This window comes from Lepisosteus platostomus, chromosome 22 (genome assembly GCF_059453375.1).
Source record: "Lepisosteus platostomus isolate fLepPlt1 chromosome 22, fLepPlt1.hap1, whole genome shotgun sequence".
NCBI classification, from domain to species: domain Eukaryota; kingdom Metazoa; phylum Chordata; class Actinopteri; order Semionotiformes; family Lepisosteidae; genus Lepisosteus; species Lepisosteus platostomus.
This window is the reverse complement of record NC_142632.1, coordinates 1-18,797: the sequence shown is the minus strand read 5'-3', so window position 1 is coordinate 18,797 and position 18,797 is coordinate 1. Positions and strand designations below refer to the sequence as shown.

At 45.3% G+C, this 18,797-nt stretch overlaps 3 non-coding genes across 3 annotated transcripts; 2 read left to right on the top strand and 1 right to left on the bottom strand.

Annotated features, from left to right (window-relative positions):
• The first annotated feature begins 5,313 nt into the window (after positions 1 to 5,313).
• trnae-uuc (transfer RNA glutamic acid (anticodon UUC)) lies at positions 5,314 to 5,385 on the top strand. The gene has a single exon. It is a non-coding gene; the product is annotated as a tRNA-Glu (tRNA).
• Positions 5,386 to 9,503: 4,118 nt separating this feature from the next.
• Positions 9,504 to 9,575, bottom strand: trnag-ucc (transfer RNA glycine (anticodon UCC)). The gene has a single exon. It is a non-coding gene; the product is annotated as a tRNA-Gly (tRNA).
• An 8,007-nt stretch (positions 9,576 to 17,582) lies between these two features.
• Positions 17,583 to 17,724, top strand: LOC148642306 (U4 spliceosomal RNA). The gene has a single exon (XR_015929463.1). It is a non-coding gene; the product is annotated as a U4 spliceosomal RNA (small nuclear RNA).
• Positions 17,725 to 18,797: the final 1,073 nt, after the last annotated feature.

The window sequence follows — 18,797 nt, the reverse complement described above, 5'->3', positions numbered from 1 at the left end:
AATCAATTTCAATGCATTAAAACTCTTGTTATCCTTCTGATCATTGAAGTGTCATTGCCCCAGCACTGTATACTCTTACTTTTGACGCCTGTCTGAAGTTGGATCCATTTCTAAGAATGGTGACTCACATATCCTCATGTTCAACTTTGGCTCAACCACACAAACTATGAAGTTAATCATCTGCTTTTGCTCCAAGATTTATGTTACTAGGCTCTCTCCTGGGGATCCTCGTGTTCAAATATTGCCCTTATTGTGGATGATCCATGACAGAATTCAGGGAATTCAGAATTCTGATACCTCAGCTCAGATTCTGACTGGGCAGACTGTCATTGCATGGTGTGAATGTGTGCATATCTGTTTTTGTGCATGTTCTGTGGCCTGTTGTACAGTACATCACAAATGAAAGGGAAATGGAAAACTAAAATAAGACTCAAGTGTTTTATCTTTCATTAACAGTGTTTCATTAGTATCTGTGCTAGATCCTGTCATCCACTGCTTACCACGACAGGCTCTAGCACAGGATAGCAGCTAATACATTTAACAATCTCACTGCACAATGTTGTATATTCAAGGGCTGATCTTCTGTACTTTTTCTTTCACTTTTCATTTCCTAGAAACTCAGTCCTGCCAGGAATAATCTGAGAACAAAATCAATCTGAGTGAAAATCAAGCAGAGGAAGATTGTTTTACAGAGTCAACAAGGTCTAATTCAAGGTCATCAGCACTAACAACATTCTCTCTGGAGACAGGCGATAAGAAAATTGAAAGTGTGTATTGTTACACAACAGCAGAGACTATGAGTTATGCTATCATGAGAGTGGTGATGGATTTTTTTCATTGCTTAGTTTTGCAGGTTCTGTACATTTGAACATTCAAAGTGACTAAAGTAAAGGAGTTTTCCCTTTTTACCACATAATTCCCAAAGATCAACACTAATAGAAAGCCTAATTCCAGCCAAGATTCAATTACTGTCTCTCAGGCATCCCAGCAGTGGATTTCATGACTTCAGACAGCCATCTTTATCAGTGGAGAACTCAATGCTCTGAGGTTTACTGGCAGAGTCTCACACTGGGTAATATGTTGGTAAATAAGGTCCTATGGAATTCTACTATTGATAAATTCTACTATGGAACTGCGATGTGTCCTGAAAAAATCTTCTATGATAGTGGTACAGTCCATCACACCCCACCTACAGCCTTTAAAAGAGAAAAAAAAAACTGACAACAACAAAGTAAGTCTGTGGTGTAATCAGCTAGGTCTTGCAAACATACTTGACCTCTTCCAGCTACCAACATTATAAATGCTGTTTACACAATAGATGGTTATTTTTTGGCTTCTGATATTATGGTGGAAAAAGAGCCCTGGAATCTTTGTTGAAGGACAAAAGACGGAAAGAACGGGCAGTGTAACCATGGCGAAGAGAAGGGAAATATTCGAGAGAGCTTTTTTCATACACTTTTTATCATTGTTTTTCCAGCCCAACAATGATCAACAAATATGGGCAGGCGTCCTGTGCCAAATCCAATCTACCTTTCTTCCAAGCATACAGGAATGTCAGTGAATTAAATATTGACATATGAAAATACCCAAAAATATGCAATCACACATATGCAGTTTGAGCAAACATAAGACAATACCCAAGTACCACAAACTACCAGGCATCATTAGCAGTTCAGGTGGGGAGCTGTGTCAGCATGCGTAGGCTGCAAAGGAACAAGTAATAGGTCTATTCCATGCTTAAAAGAGAAGAAAGAAAACACAACATTTCAGCCGTGGAGCCCTCACACCTGAAGAAGGCTCCATGGCCGAAACGTTGTGTTTTCTTTCTTCTCTTTTCATCTAGTGTCATTAGCCAGTTCCTGTCAAAATAAAATAGAAATGGATAACATTCTAGAGAGAGTTTGAAATACCAAGGTACAATTTAAACCATATTTCTTCCACTACAACCACAATATTTTGGAGAGATCGCTGAGCCTAACTGTTCTGGCATGCCCGTTAGCCTCCGTCCTGCTTCAGCAATGAATGCAACGGGGCACATTCTGAGGGAGATGCGGTCAATCAGGTTGCAGGAAAACCACGCTATGCTTTTTTTTGAGATCCTGAAAAGGACAGAGGGGCCATGTATATGTGTGCAGCTGGATATGTAATTGCAGGTGGCGTAGCAAATTCTGCTGAAGCCCCACTGCCTGGTGTGGACGGTAGCTGTGCATGTTGCAGCAGAATTGTGCATGTGAGATCAAGGGGGCATGTCATGTGTTTGAGCACTTCACTCCCTTCCGGAAGCACGCGATTCCCCGAGTCCAAAAAATTTGTAAGTTCTTTGGATGACCTGTGGACCGATCTTTCACGATGAAGAATTCCTTAAGAAGAATAGATCTCGGCCCACCATCCCAATGCCTCCATCTCAAAACAGCAACCTCCCACTGCCCTTAGTCTGCAAGGCAGTCCTTTCAAGTGCGATGATGACGCCGGGACCTTCGTTGCCTATTGTACGAGCTGAACTTTTGTGCTCATCAATTCAACGCTCTTTCCATCAACTCATCTTGTCTTTTGACGCTTCGTGTTTTGTGCTCCTTTGACTATCGGCATATCGGGTGACTGCAAACACTGAAGTTCTTGCTTACGGAGTGTGGAACAGTGTTTTCAAGTGATCGCTGTTCTGTCATGTTGACGCCGAGTGAATCTTTCTTTGGCAACATGGGCAGGCTGACAGCAGCGCGAGCGAAAGTAATGGCAAATTTCTTGACTTATTTCTGAATGTGAATGTTCTTTAGAAAAGGGATGCGGCGTTGCTTCTCCCCCGTGTAAAGGTCACGCATTCCAGACGTGGTTATGAGCGAACAGTTGCCGCAAGTGTTTGAAAAGAGCAAGAGAGGAAGCAGCCCTGCCCCGTGTGGGGATCAAACTCAGGACCTTCAGATGATGAGACTGACGTGCTACCAACTACGCCAACGAGGCCAGCTGCAGTACACAGCCGGAAAGTTTGCCTCATATGGATTTCAGTCGCCCGTTCCCTAATCTTTAGACGCCCTCTGCTGGATGTTGCATTTGCCTTTTGATCTCACCGATACTTTTTTGGTCTGTTTCTGTTGCGAGTCTGTTTTTCAGATCTCACCTAGCACAAGTCTCTCTGGCTGAAGTGGCCTCTCTGCTTCAGCATCGTGCCCTCACTCAGCCATTAAAAACGTCACTCGGACTTCTGACATGCTGACATGAAATGTCAAGAGAGAGTGGCGGAGACGCTTAAGGCAGAGAGAAGATGAAGAGGGGGCGTGGCTGCGAAATGATTGACAGCTGCATGACGCTCTCCATGCAAGGTGTGACCACAGGCTAAAGGACACCTTTCGGCACATCAAGCTCTAAGCACACACCTGGAGGACGTGGGAAATGATCCCGCTACCTCTCGCATACAAAGCGAGCGCTGTACCATGCAAGCTAACCCCCCTCGCTGGGGCTCATGCCTCGGTGTCGCCTAGTGCCGCTTGTTCCCCTCTTACCGGTGCAGTTCACTGCCCTTCGTCTGCAAGGCAGTCGTGTAATTGCGGCTTTCTTGACTTATTGATGAAGGTCTGACTGGACGAGCAAATGACGCCTCTCCCCCGTCCTCAAGCTCGCTGACAGAATAAAATGGAAAGTGCTGCCATGGCTCATTGGTTTAGGGGTATGATTCTCGCTTAGGGTATGGGAGGTCCTGGGTTCAACTCGCGGATGAGCCCTTGTGTGTTCTTTTTGTCCTCGTCCACAAGACTGGGAACTGATATCCACATCACCTTGCAGCATCTGCTTATGGCAAACGATGGAATGTGACTAATGACTGAACGAGCCTGGTGAATACTCATCACGTGGCACAATGAGAGCGTGCAGTCAGCTGTCCAAGGCAGCAACCTCATTGCTCGTTCAAAAGAACACGTACTGAAAACTCATCACCACTATGTCGTAAATGAGCACCGCGATCGCTTGTTGTCATGCGTCCTTACTTGGGAAATGCAGAAGCAAAAACTGCCCTCTCTCAGCCACCGAAACGTGTGCGGCTCGCCTTGCACTCTCTGCGCCTCGCATATTTATGGAGCTGTCTGCTCTTCTTTCTGTTGAAGTGCGCAAGTTACGGGGCGTACTGCACACTATGATGTGCTCAATGACAGCTTTCAAGATTTGAAAACTATGAGCTTGATGGCTCAAGTCGAACGAATGTGGTTGTTACGCAATTGATGATCAAACGCACGTATTCTAACGATTCGTGAGAGTATGTTCTAAAGGTCCCTGGCTCGATCCCGGGTTTCGGTGTTTTGTTTCATCGCGCCCTTTGTTCCTCTCTCCAGTGCCCCCTGCCTAAAGTGACGTGTCCCTTTCTCAGCCCGAAACGCAAGCGAGACACCAGCAGCAGTCCCTGCAGGTTTCCGTGGTGTAGCGGCTATCACGTTTGCATAACACGTGAAAGGTCCCTGGTTCGAGACCGGGCGGAAACAGCCTCGTTTTGCACGCTCCTGTACTTCACAGAGGTATTGAGCGACCGGTCATTTGTTCCCAATGTATTTCCGGTGCCTTCATGCACTCTTGTACCAAACGCACGTTCCTTCTGTATGCGGAGCCGATCATTTGCAATTGGGCTGTGCCGACAGATCAGGACGAGCTCTGTCGGCTCAAAAGCAGCGCAGGACCTGCAAGAACAACAGAAAGATTAGCATCCAGCGGGGGCTTCTTAGTGAGCCCAAGATCTCATCAAGAATCGGCTCCAGCAACAGGGCTGGGCGCATTGTTCCATTCTCTAACAACTCTCGGTGTAAACAAGTCCCTCCTGGTCTCTGCTTGAATTGCACTTTCCTGCGTTTGCTTTGGTGTAACTGGCTTCCCCTGCATGGGCGAATGTGAAGAAGATCCTTAGTAAGTCATTGAAGAAACCCGAGAAGAGGTCGGAGTGGTCCCTGTCGTTCATCAACGATCCAGTCAGGCAGTACTCCTCTGTAAAGCGCCGTTCGTTCACATCAATTGGCTTTTTTTTGCTTTCACTCGTGCAAGTAGTAAAAGCAGACGCCCCTATTCTGCTGTGACCCGGATTCGAACCGGGGTTGTTGCGGCCACAACGCAAAGTACTGACCACTATAGGATCACGGCGAGTTACCGATACACACGGGGCAGGGCGGAAAAGGCTGTGCTCTCTTCGTGTGACATAATTCGGGAAAGTCCTGACGTTGCATTTCAACTGAGCCCCAGTATACATCGACCCTTCGACACTCTGAGTGACAACTCTCTTGCGTGTTTTCTCATATTTATGTAGTTTGCTTGCATGATGCCCGGAACAGCAGGGTTGCGCACTCCCATATGGTCTAGCGGTTAGGATTCCTGGTTTTCACCCAGACGGCCCGTGTTCGACTCCCGGTATGGGAACGTGTCAATTTTGCCTCCTGCTTTCCAAAAGATCAGCACTGTGTACGAAGGAGCCGCATTAAAACTACTCAACGTGCAAATCGTGCGAGAAGAGGGGGCGCTTGTTTCCAGCCGAAACTTCTCGCGTGTGAGACGAGCTGACCATCGCTGCAGGAGGTGGGAGGGTCACTCTGGTAGACAGGGCTGACCTTCGGCAATAGGATTTATACTCTCCAAGATGATATTTGCACTTTCTGGAGAGGCGATTTTCTCCACTTCAGTAGCCCGATTTCGTCGATTGCGTGGAGAGGGCTGTAGAATGTGGCGCCGTCTTTCCTGCTCCGTCCATGACAGGCGTGCTGGTCTCTGGAGAGAGAGCACGGTCCATCAGCGCACCCCAATAAAGGCACTGGAAGCAGCTGAATCGCATTGGCGAAGCTCAGCGCTGGGCCGCTGGGCACATCTGACCACAGTTTCCGTAGTGTAGTGTTTATCACGTTCGCCTCACACGCGAAAGGTCCCCGGATCGAAACCGGGCGGAAACAGACCAGACTTCTTCTGTCGCCACGCACAAAAGGGGATTGGGGATTCGCCTAGCGCTGTGATCGAACAGACCCACTCACCTCTTAGTGTGGCGGGATCTGCACAGTGCATGTCGCAGCGCATCCTGCTTTCACTTCAATGCGCGTCCTGATGTACCCCGGTCTCCCGCGTGACAGGTGGGGACAGGTGACAGGTCCACGTGACAGGTCCTATACTAACGAGGAAGACATCTCTCTCTCCGACCCCCGGCATCGTGTCCCGACCCACCGTGCTGGAAGCCGACTCGTGCTGTGATTCCTTTACGGAGCAGAAATGACAACCGAGGAGCCGAGAGATCATTTCAGCATTTCGCGTCTGAACGGAAAACACAAACGACCAACTCAGAATGATTTGCCTTTGACGCTTATCAAAGCGTTTTTTGTGCATCGAACAGACCCACTCACCTCTTAGTGTGGCGGGATCTGCACAGTGCATGTCGCAGCGCTCCCTGCTTTCACTTCAATGTGCTTCCTGATGTCGAGTCGTGTGCCGTGCGGAGGCTCTGAAAGCGAGAGCAATGAAAAGGTGCACGACGTTGTGTTAGAAAACAGAGAAGTGAAAGGCAGTCCTTTCTCTAAGGAGGTAAAAGAAAAGCTACTCCCCGTCAGGGAATCGAACCCTGGTCTCCAGGGTCTCCTGGTCAGCAGGTAAGGTTAGATGTCATGTTCTATGATCATTTCTTTCAGCATTAGGGACTAAATATACTAAACGTATGATGCTAAAATGTTATTTTCACATATATTAATGTAATAAATGATTGCTTATGCTTTATAAATAAATCTAATTAAAATAAAAGCTTAAGTTTTGTATTTATCTTGTCCCATAGAACATGATTTTCTTTGTATTTCAAGCCCACAAAGTGTCCTTTGATCTCTATTCTGTGGTAATCCATGATGACCCCGTTCTTCAGGTGATTCATCATGTCCTCCCTCGCCTGTTGAGAGGCCACCTGATCTCTTCTGCCGTGGCGTGCTTCATACACGCCCTCTTGAAGTGAGCAGGAAGCTGATCAAAAGTATTCAGGCACATCTTGCACACCAGGGGAATCCTCGCGGGTTTCCTTTGAAAATAAATAATACCATCTGTGTATAGAAACAAGCTAAGACTGATTTCTTAAATTATCCTTAAAATTCTCTCTCATAGTTTGAGCATAATGATTTTATTGCATTTATATAAGAATTGCTCATTGCTCCTAAATAAATAATGGTCTCAGTCACAGACTTTCCAATAGAAGCCATTGTGGAGTTCAGCAACTGCAGGTCCAAGAAGTGGGGAAGGAATTTTAAAAGAGAAATTGAATTACAATACAGAAGGAATGGCTGAGGGTTCACTGAAATGTATAAATATACAAATTCCAAAGACTGAGTCCATATAGAAACAACTACTTTTCATTTTCAGTATAAGAAAAAAAAAACTATCTTCCAAAGCATCATAAAATTGTCCCTTCTTCCAGACCCTACTTCTCTCTTGTAGTAGTACAGCAGACCTTTCCAGGTGAGCAGATCACAGAGTCCGAAATGAGCTTCCTCCATCAAGCAAAGTACCTGAACATGACTCTGTCTTCATAAAAGCGCCCCTGTAATAAAGAAATTAAATCCAAAATCAAGAGGGCAGTTGCCTACTGAAATACAAGAAGTCATCAATTTTAACCTAGCAACACATTAAAGGCTGCATCTATACAAGTGCGATTCTAGAAATGCTCACCAGATTACGTTTTAAGAAGGAACTGCGCCACAGGTTCCGCCGAGATCTTAAATCGGATGGCAGGATTCAGAGTCCGGAGTGTGGACTGATGGCGAACGGAGGGTCCACATACTGTGGATCCCTCAGTGATCTTCCGCGTATTCAAACCGCCAGCGTGTGACTCCCCTGTCCCTGTGACCTCATTGCTCTGCTCTCTCCTCTGTGCAGCCGAGCCCGACTCACGGTAAAGTGAAAAAAAAGATGCCCTCAACGTGAGATTTACTCTGGAGCGAGGATAGATGTTACCTTTTTATCATTTAACAGGATGTATGTGATGTGGCGACTAGGTTCAATTTTGTATCCTCTTTAAAAGATTAAGGACTGGGGTGAGCGTGATTTACCACCCTTTCAGCTAAGAACCCGACTTGCGCACCGTTTAAGCTGCATAGACTCGGTCGTTTAACTCTTCTCCGTTAGCAGGGTTAAGGTTAAAGAAAAAAATATAGCTGACTCCTTTTTTTTGCCAGCTGCTAGCGCTGATTAGCAAGGCTTGTATTTCATGTTTTGCAAGTTGCATCCATTTTTAAGAAAAACAAGTCGCGTTAAAGACAGGAAATGAATACTTGCATTTAATTAAGTCTAGCCGTAGGCGGGGATCTCCTGTTTACTAGACAGGCGCTTTAACCAACTAAGCCACGGGGCCCCAGGAGTGTTGTCCTTTTGCAGCCACTTGGACACACCACTCAGACACATCTGCATTCGGTGTGTGCTCCGCCTGCTCGCTGAGCAAGTTGCCACCTTTACATACAATAGCAACATCGACACCAAGAGAAAGGATGACAAATGGCTTTTATCTGGAACTTTTCATGTCCAAGGAGCTCAATGTGCTTTCTGTGTAAACAGGGCCACTGAACTCCACACTGGCCACTGAACCACAGCAGTGGCTTGCTGGCTTGACATCTCCCAAGGAAAATGTTGAAATCACATGTGGAACAGGAAAATGACCCTCGAGTATGTGGGGAAAAAAAGAAAAAGATCATCTGGAGCGCGCCAACCCATGTCCGGACAGCCCAGTTTCGTCGACAAGGTGGCTGAGTGGTTAAGGTGATGGACTGCTAATCCATTGTGCTCTGCAGGCATGGGTTCGAATCCCATTCTCATCGCTCTCCATCTCTGACACGTGTGCCTGTTCGACATCGGCCCTCCTGTTGTTTGCTCCGGTGCTAGAGCCGTACATTTTCTAGCAGTGGCTGAACATGGTATAGTAGGCCAACGTCGGTATCGAGCAGTGACAGTAACAGTACTTACTGCGCCCCATAAGAAATCGTTTGTCCCTGTTCAAAAGAGATTGTGCGATGTCCTGCGGCGTTCGTAAAGCAAACCTTTGACAGTTTGAAAAGAGGAATTTATTCTGCTTCCTGTGCGTGCAGTAGTTACAAAGTTGAACGTCTTTACACGATCTGCTGCAGTTTTCAGTGGGCGGGCTTTGTCAGATGGCTTGAAAAAACGCACTGTGTTTCGGCTCGGGAAACATCATGAGCAGTGTCCTGCATGTTTTCTGTGTATAGCTGTCTTTTAACGCATACAGAATTCATTCGAAATCATTGATTTCTCCAATTAACAAGGGTCCCTTTTTGAACCTGCGAGAAGCATTCTTTCAATGTAACAGATTTACTCCGGGGAAAGCCAGCACGACATTGAGAGTAGCTCAAGCTTTCAGCACCCGTATCGGACTGCGTGTATGCAGACACCGCTCAGAATCCCCTGTAAGATTCTCCCTCAATTCCGTTTTTCAGTGCTTTAGCTCTTTCAAAAGGCTTTGCTTTGCTAGTCACAATCCAAGGCTCATGACAGCATTTGAAAACATTCGCCACTGCATTGGCCGGGAATCGAACCCGGGTCAACTGCTTGGAAGGCAGCTATGCTCACCACTATACCACCAACGCACACCCACAGGAAGCCTGCAGGACACCACCAGAGAATGCTTTTTTTAATTTTTTTTTATTAAACATAGAATTTACAAATACAAATACAACAAGAGGATCAGAGTCATGTACAAGAGAAAAAAAACGCAGCAGAAAAAAGCATTTAACTACCAGAGGTAATTAAGTAATTATGTGATCAAATTGTATATTTTACACGTATCATATTTTCCTTGCTTTAATATTTCTCAATTATTTATAAACTTTAGTTTCAACATGCATGCGTTTCCTGTAAAAAATAAAACTCAGCACACATTTTTTCTTTTAACAACATTTCGAGTACCTCTGGCATTCATGAAAAAGACATACACAAAAGCAAATAACTAACTCTAAGACTGTCTAAACTATTGAGTTTTTCAAAGAACCATGAAGAAAGATGTGAAGACGGGGGTTTGAATTTAATCCTTTCTGTAGGGGGTTTAGACTTCTAAGTCACAAGCTGGGGTTTATGGCAGGAAAGGGGGTTAACTGATAAGGATTGCAGATGCAAGCTAGGAACCCCCCTGGGTGTAATGTTAAACTGACCATTTGCCCAGAACATCGTAAACTGGCCAAATACCATGAACCCCCCTCTTTACCATCAGACCGAGTGACGTCAGAAACGGAGAAGAAAACACTATATAACCCAAAAGTTTGTAACAGTACGTGGAACAATACTTCGGTTTTGTTGTTTCTTGCGGGAAACAAGACTTCGGCTTTATTGTTCCTTGCATGCAATAAACTCATCTGTTTTACTTCATCTCGGGATCAAGAACCTTATTTCTTCTGTTACAACAAATTTGGCGTAGTCGGCGGATGCTCCAGAAGGCGCAGAACTTCCCATCGGCAGGAGAGACGGTCAGCGCGCACATAACTAAGAGGTAAGGACTCCTCTTTTATTTAAAAGTCCCGACTCTCTCTGACCGATTGGGAAATCTCTGCTCCCTGCGAGAATCGCCCGAGATGACGGAGTAAACGTGAGTTTCTGAATTCCTCTGGCCCGGGGAAGGCACCGGTGTATGTAATGGGTTGGTTGCTGTAAGCCCAGAATTTGGTCTGGCAGGGGTTCCGCGGTATTGTGTACAGGCGTTCGAAGCTGGTGTATGCCTTAATTGCGCGTGGAGTTTTTAACGGGTTTTGGACCCTTACCGTGAAGTTCAGGACTGGTGTGGGTCTTAATTGCACCCGGAGTTCTGAAGGTCAGAACTGGTTTGGGTCTTAATTGCACCCGGAGTTCTGAGGCTCAGAATCGGTGTGGGCCTTAATTGCGCCCGGGGTTCTAGAGCAAGTGGTGCATTAAATGCACGTAGTTCAGGACTGGTGTGGGTCTTAATTGCACCCGGAGTTCTGAAGGTCAGAACTGGTTTGGGTCTTAATTGCACCCGGAGTTCTGAGGCTCAGAATCGGTGTGGGCCTTAATTGCGCCCGGGGTTCTAGAGCAAGTGGTGCATTAAATGCACGTAGTTCAGGACTGGTGTGGGTCTTAATTGCACCCGGAGTTCTGAAGGTCAGAACTGGTTTGGGTCTTAATTGCACCCGGAGTTCTGTGGCTCGGGATCGGTGTGGGCCTTAATTGCGCCCGGGGTTCTGGAGCTGAGTGGTGCATTAAATGCACGTATAATCCAGGATTGGTGTGGGCTTTAATTACGCCCGGGGTCCTGAGATTAGCTACGCCTTGATCGTGCACAGATTGGAGTGGCGTGGTTTCTGGCGTGGCGTGGTTTTTTTTTTTGTTTTAAAGGAAACAGGAGTAGAAGAGATATATGTATGTATGTTTTTGGTGTTTTCCTTGTTTGTGAAATACATATACACACGCACGACACTAACATAAACACACCTCATAATAAAGAGCAAAGCATTAAGTAGCAGGATTTAAAGGACGTTGAGACCCGAGAATCGCCCTGATTGAGCTCAGTGCGTAAGTCCACCCCGGGGCAAAAGCAGCGATGCTGGCGTTCTGGGGATGGTGAATTACTGATCAAGAAAGGGGGTTTTCGAGGTCTCGTTTCTTACCTGTGAACAGTGCGGTGTAAGTCCTCTCTAAAGTCTCGGAGAGGCATTTAGATCTGGAGGTAACAGACGCCCTTGGCTGAATGAGTGCAGTAATGCACAGGTTTTTCCAAGTGAAAACATCCCCCTACTGAATGAGCTGTTACCTCACACACGACAAAAGTAAATCTTAAAGAGACCGAACATGTGCGCTAACTGATGGTTTGAGAAAGTGGTGGAAGGGTCCGTTTAAATATCGGAAAAGTGTAAGTTGACGGAAAAGAAGGAGAAAAATATGGAAAAAGCTGAGTTTGTCAGAGGGAATTTGGGGGCGAAGACGCCTGTAAAGAAAGCATATATGAGTATTGATTGGCAAAAGCACAAGCATGTAGCTCCCACCCTGGTGCACGGCCGGCACCAGTGGTGGCAGATACATGAGAAAAAAAAAAAAGAAATTGGGATGTGACTTAAAAGTGTGTTTACGGGGAAAACAAAAACCCGGAAGAAAAGATATTTTAATCGCTACGAAAGAGTATAGAAAAAAAGCTAAAAGAGGCAGTACAGGAGAATGAGAAACTAAAGAAGGAATTAACTCCTGGTCACGCTGCACTGGTTAATGTGCTGCAGCCAGCGACTAAGTTATATCCTGCTCTCCCACAGGGGAACAAACAGGCAGGAAACGAAAATAATTGGGATCAATTCCCTCAGTGGCCATATGGAGAAGGGGGGTCTGATTGGGATAACACTTGGTATGAGTGTGATAAAGACGGATCAGGGTCTCCCCTGTTAGAGGGAGGGCGCCCGCAGATCTGTACTCTCACTCGAAGTGGGAAAGGACTTGATGTAGCAGGGGCTGGCGCCGTTGATGACAGTGCCACTCTAACACTGTCTCGCACCCCGTCGAGGGGGTCTGCAATCGCACCTACCTTCCCTGATTTCCCCCATACGATCAAATCCAAAACCGTAAGATATTGACCGGTGGGCTAAAGTACCGCACCCGAAATTAGAAATGCAGCGAACCTGGAGTGCGCTTCAGGAATTAAAAGGATTCATGTAGAAGTAAAACAAGAATACAGCACATTGTATTACGAAGAGAAAAATATATTCTCGATGTGTATGTGTGTTTTATGAATTTGTGTGCCGGCATGTATGTGTGTAACTGTGAGTTTTGGTATACTAAATGACGGTGTGAGTGTGTTTAGCCAGCGGGACTGGCTAGAGACGTAACTAAAGAGACTTGACGAAAATCAACTTAAGGAGATTGGAAAATATAAGAGCGTCTGAAACGTATAAGTACAGTGCAGGTGGACGTAAAAGTAGTTAAACAGTTTTTGTATTATTATAAATTATTATAAATTGTAATTTATACAATTAGTTGCAATAATGGAAACAATTTGGTTTTATTCGAATGTCTCGAAACCAGACATGCTGAAACGGTGTAGGTTTAGAATCGAGACTGGGGAGAATAACGTCTTGTGAGAAAATCTGTTTACCTAACGATTAGATCCTGTAAATCCCTTGTAGCCTCCCTAAGTCTGTCCCAGTCCAGTGGATAAAAATGTACTGTTAATGGAGTGTTGGTTTCTCTGTTAGGGGATACTGGAGCACTACTGTCCTGCTTGTTTCACTCCTCTGTTCAACAGTGTACTATAGAGCAATGTATATGGGAAGATGGCAGGAGGCCACAGGAGTATTGGGACAGCAAGTTTTACTTGCCGAGTACCAGATTTTAATGGGTGGTTTTATTCCAGATCTATTGGGTTGGAATATTATGCATTACAAAGAATGACTATGCAGAACAGGGTATCACGTGGCTTCAACTGGCTGTGATCACTCAGTATGTTGATGGTATTCTGAGTGCTTCCCCTGACGAGGAAACCCACAAGTCTGAGTTGCTTCAGCTTTAGAGTGTCTAATAGAAGCAGTTATGATAAGGCCCTTTTGTGTCTAGCATTGTGAAATTTTAACAGGGCCTGGGTGCAATGTTTTTTACAGGGTGAGCACAACTCTTAACAGATCTGCTTAAGGGGGGAGTGCAGTACAAGGACAAGATTGCCTTGGTTCCCGCAGCAAAAGCCGCCTTTAATAATTTGAATCAAGTTCTCTTACAGGTGCTGAGACTGGGGTTTCCTCAGATGGATCAACCATTCCTTTGTATTATTGCAAGTTGCTGACAGAGGCCACACAAGGAGCCCGCGAGCAGGTCCTGGAGGCGTGGGGACCACCACCTGAAGGAGGGCACGACCTCATCCCAGGAGAGTGGGTGTGGATCAGGAAATTTCCTTCACAGGTTCTCCAGCCCAGGTGGGACGGACCCTACCAGATCCTGTTGACAACCGAGTCTGCGGTTCGAGTGGAAGGAAAAGATCGCTGGATCCACGCGCCACACTGCCGACGAGCCTCATCCCCATTTACAGACTCAGAATGAAATCATTTCTGTTTATAACAATAATTGTTGCTGTAGGACTATGTTCCGCAGGAATTAATGATCATCTCTCCCACAAAGGAGAACATGGAATTAATTCCTTTTTAGGCCTCTCCTATCCTAGCTAAGAAAACCAACCAAAGTGCCTGCTGGGTGTGTGCCGCATTACCCAAATATGTACAGGGAGGACTTCCTATGGGAGCCATTCCTTGGCGTCGCGAGGAAGTCATAGGCATGATCATTTGGAGGGATAATTTAGGAAATTTTAATATGACAAACTATGGGGGTTGCCATAACACGACTTTAACCTGCACAACATTACAATATCTACAGGAGCGAGGCTTAGAGCCCACGAGTTTCACAGGCTCTTACGCTCCTAAATATAACAGAAGCCATACACCACCATACCTGACTCTAAATAAGGAACGTGAGGGAAACATATGTTTTCAGCACACTAATGGTCTGCACTTGGTTGGATGGAGTCGTTGCAACCTTACCATCGCTGCAAATATATCCACCTCTACCTTCCAAATTCCAGGATGGGATCGGCACACCCCACAATTCGGTATAAGTTTCTTATTTTCAGAGGCATGGGGAGCGCCAAACGGAACATATTTCATTTGTGGAAAACGAGCCTACCCATGGTTGCCAGCCCAGTGGTCTGGCTCATGTTATTTAGGATATGTGGTTCCTCATATCCGTGTTCAAATCCACAGCCCCTTCGGACCTAACCACAGACCACAAAGAAAATTGGCTGATTGGGAATATTATTTAGGTATAATATTTCCACAAGCCGGCATGAACTTTCTGAGTCGAGAGTTAATTCAAATGGCCTCGACTTTAGAAGAATTAGCAAATTCTACCTCATCTAGTCTGAAGGCTGTTAATGATGAAATGGTAGCCCTCAGAACAGTGGCCATGCAGAACCGACTAGCTTTAGATTATGTACTGGCGGCCCAAGGAGGAACTTGTGCAGTAATTGGCACTGAATGCTGCACATATATTCCTGAAAATTCTGAGCACATCTCAGATCTGGCCCAACACATTTACAATGAGGGACAGAAATTTCAGTATGGGTAAAGTCTGTGTTTGGGGCCTGGGGTGGAACCTTTTTATAGTGTTTATCCGTAGGAGTAGTATTGTTTATATGTATAATTGTAATCATCACATTCACAAAAAAATGTATCACATCTTGCTATAACCGTGGAACGTACAATGACATGGCAATACATACCTGTTCGCCAAGAAAGGAAAGATCTGCCCTGACATTGTATTTATAAAAATAGGCTACACTGACGTATGCCATATTTTATAAGGGGGGAATGAAGAAAGATGTGAAGACGGGGGTTTGAATTTAATCCTTTCTGTAGGGGGTTTAGACTTCTAAGTCACAAGCTGGGGTTTATGGCAGGAAAGGGGGTTAACTGATAAGGATTGCAGATGCAAGCTAGGAACCCCCCTGGGTGTAATGTTAAACTGACCATTTGCCCAGAACATCGTAAACTGGCCAAATACCATGAACCCCCCTCTTTACCATCAGACCGAGTGACGTCAGAAACGGAGAAGAAAACACTATATAACCCAAAAGTTTGTAACAGTACGTGGAACAATACTTCGGTTTTGTTGTTTCTTGCGGGAAACAAGACTTCGGCTTTATTGTTCCTTGCATGCAATAAACTCATCTGTTTTACTTCATCTCGGGATCAAGAACCTTATTTCTTCTGTTACAACAACCAGAACTATAACAGTCCTTAACACTTAACTACACCATTCCAAACTAACACTAAAGAAACACTAGTATATACTGGTATAACAAATATAACCAAACATAATCATTAACTGAGCAGTCACTGGGAGCAAATCTCCTTCCCATCCACAAAGGCCCTCGCTCCCACAAAGTAGGCTCTCCTCCCCTCTCTTCTGGCAGCTTCAACCTGGGGCCACAGCTGGTTCCTGGTACTCCTGTCCGCGGCAGACAGGTCCTCTGCAAACCTCAGTTTGTTCCCATTCAAATACTCATTCTCCCTCGCCGCTCGCCACAGCATGTCCCTCGCCGTCCTCTTGGTGAACTGTATTATAATCGATCTGGGGCGCACTTGCCCAGACATGTTCGCTCTCCCGAGCCTGTGAACAAAGTCAATGGCCGATATTACGTCCTCCTGGTCCGGCAGGGTCCTTTTACAGATACCCTTCACTGTTGCAACAAGGTCCTTATCACGTTCCTCTTTAACTCCAAATAATTTTAAATTCCATCATCGACGGTATCTATCTACATCGTTCACTTTCAATTCAAGTTCTTTAATATGCTTTTCTTGTTTGGTATTTACTTGTTTAAGAACTTTTACTTCACTCTTTAAGTCTTCAACCTCTTTAAACACACAGTCCATGGACTTTTTAAGACTTTCGATTGCGACTGTATTAGATCAAATCATTTCCTTCAGCTCACCCATGCTCTGTGCCATCATGTTGAAGATGTTGGTCTGGAGCTCCTCCAGCGTCAGGTCGCCCCTTCCTCTCTTGGCTGCCGGGGTTTTCACAGGTGTGCTGGGCAGGGACTCCGGCTCTTCCTCTGGCAGCTGAGTCTCACTTGGGCTGCGAACGCTCGCGTACGAGCGCATCTCCAGCACTCTTTCCACGTCCCCTCCAGCTGCTTCACTTTTCCCTTTAGTTGCCATCAATTTTCTTGTAGTGCTATACATATACGATTGAGGTTTCTTAGACTTCTCCTTCGAAGACCCAGCACTCTCTTTTCTTTTCCCAGTGTTACTCATATCGAAATTCTTAAACCTAAAAAAAAACGTTTTTTTTTCTTTCAATTATAACTGAAGTTTAAACAAGTAGTGTTAAGTCCTTATTTTTCTGTAGTCAAAAAAAGCAAAAATTAACATTCAGGTCATGAAAAACTCAAAAAAAATCCTCAACCACTAAACTTTACCTCCCACCTGAGCGCCATCTTGAACGCCCCTACCACCAGAGAATGCTCACGATTTCGGAAGCTGTCTCCGGGACGTGCTGATTCCACACATCCTGAATAAATCATGATATTGTTAGTTGCTGTAGCTAGACGTTCAAATGAGTTTCATGGCCAGATGGACTGTTTCCTCCAGCGGTATAGTATTGCAGTGAGACAGCACGATGCCTGCAAGACTATGTCACGCTAAACGCCACAGATTGTGTTTGTCCGTTCATGTCAGTCATCCTGCAGCCACGGGAAGTGGGACACAAACATGCCGCAATGCTTTCAAGACATTAGGATTTGTTTGTGCAACATCCGAGAAGAGTACTTGTGGCTTGAATGTGAACTGTACGTGCCCGCCCCCTTTCCTCTGTAGTGCATGAGTTCCTCCCGGCATGCCCTTCGTCATTGTTCTGTCATCTTGTATTTAAAGGGTTGTATTTCTGCTGCTGAAAAGAATCAACGGGTTTCTTTGTTCCCAACGGAGCCCTTGTCTGTCATGAAATTCTTCAAAACCTCAAGCTAGAAGAAGACGACAAATATGAAGCGTTACAGCAACGACATGCCATGAGACGATTGATAACGATTTCCATAGGATCCCCGCGGTTGCCTGGCAACCGTCAGCTTTGCGCAGTGGCAGTATCGTAGCCTGTGAGGTTTAGCCGAGGCGGGATTATTGCTAGTTGAAAACTTTTCCCAATACCCCGCTTCCGCCGGTTTGCAATACAATCGGCAAAAGCAATTTTTGACAGTCTCGTTAGAGACTGAGCAAGGTGTTTAAAGACAGATTTGGTCATGGTGACATCATGGTAGAAAGAAGCGAGCTTGTTCCCAGTGGGCATTGATTCGTCGAATATACGTATATTTACGGTGAAATTACGGCTATACGTATATATACGTCGCCTCGAAGTATAATCAACGTCGAATTGCAACCGTAAAATTGACGACATTAACAAACGCATATATAACGTCGAAAACACATCTAACACAGTGCCTGAGGCTTTTTACTGTATGTATCGTGTGTGCCGCAACTAGGAGTATACGGCACTCTGCACAGTGTACGAAGTAAATTATTTTCGCAGCAATTAATTTACACGTGTATAATAAATATAGTAAATATAATAAATTAATTACTGCGAAAATAATTTACTTCGTACACTGTGCAGAGTGCCGTATACTCCTAGTTGCGGCACACAATCAATGCCCACAGCTTGGCATACAAGGGTTTTGCTGAGGGGGTCTTGCCACCTGCCTGAAAAAAAACAGTAAAATGTTTGAGTGCCTATAGAGTTTCTATTTTTATTTTCTTGACAAAAGTCCCCCATCAGTGCGCGGTGCCCGAGGAAAAATCTGTAGGGGGGCGTCTGAAATTCTGAGGGGGGAGTGATATTTCAGTTGAAACGGAGCTGTACGGTGCAGCTACCCAAATGAAATCTCGCAGCTATGCCGTTGATTAGTGCTTCATGATAGAAGATAACGACTAGCAATCTGGTATTTGCGATGAAGTTCAGTTTCACATTTTTCGTCACTCTCAAGGTTTGTATTGCCTGGAGCGAAAAGTACCATAAGCGTTCATTTTTGCAGCTACATGGACGTTCTGAATCGTTAAGAAAAAAATGTTGTAAAACCAACAGAAAGCACAGACTGCTATAACTAGTCCTAGTTATATAACGATTTTAAGTATAATGATAAACTACTGCAAGGAATCGGTCCACCTGAGCAAACAGGATCGTAATGTTGACACTCAATAATATGTGCAGTTCCTGGACGGATAGCCCTCCTGCCTATCAAACAGACTGAGTGACTGTTCGTGTCATTTAGTGTTGTCTGACCATTG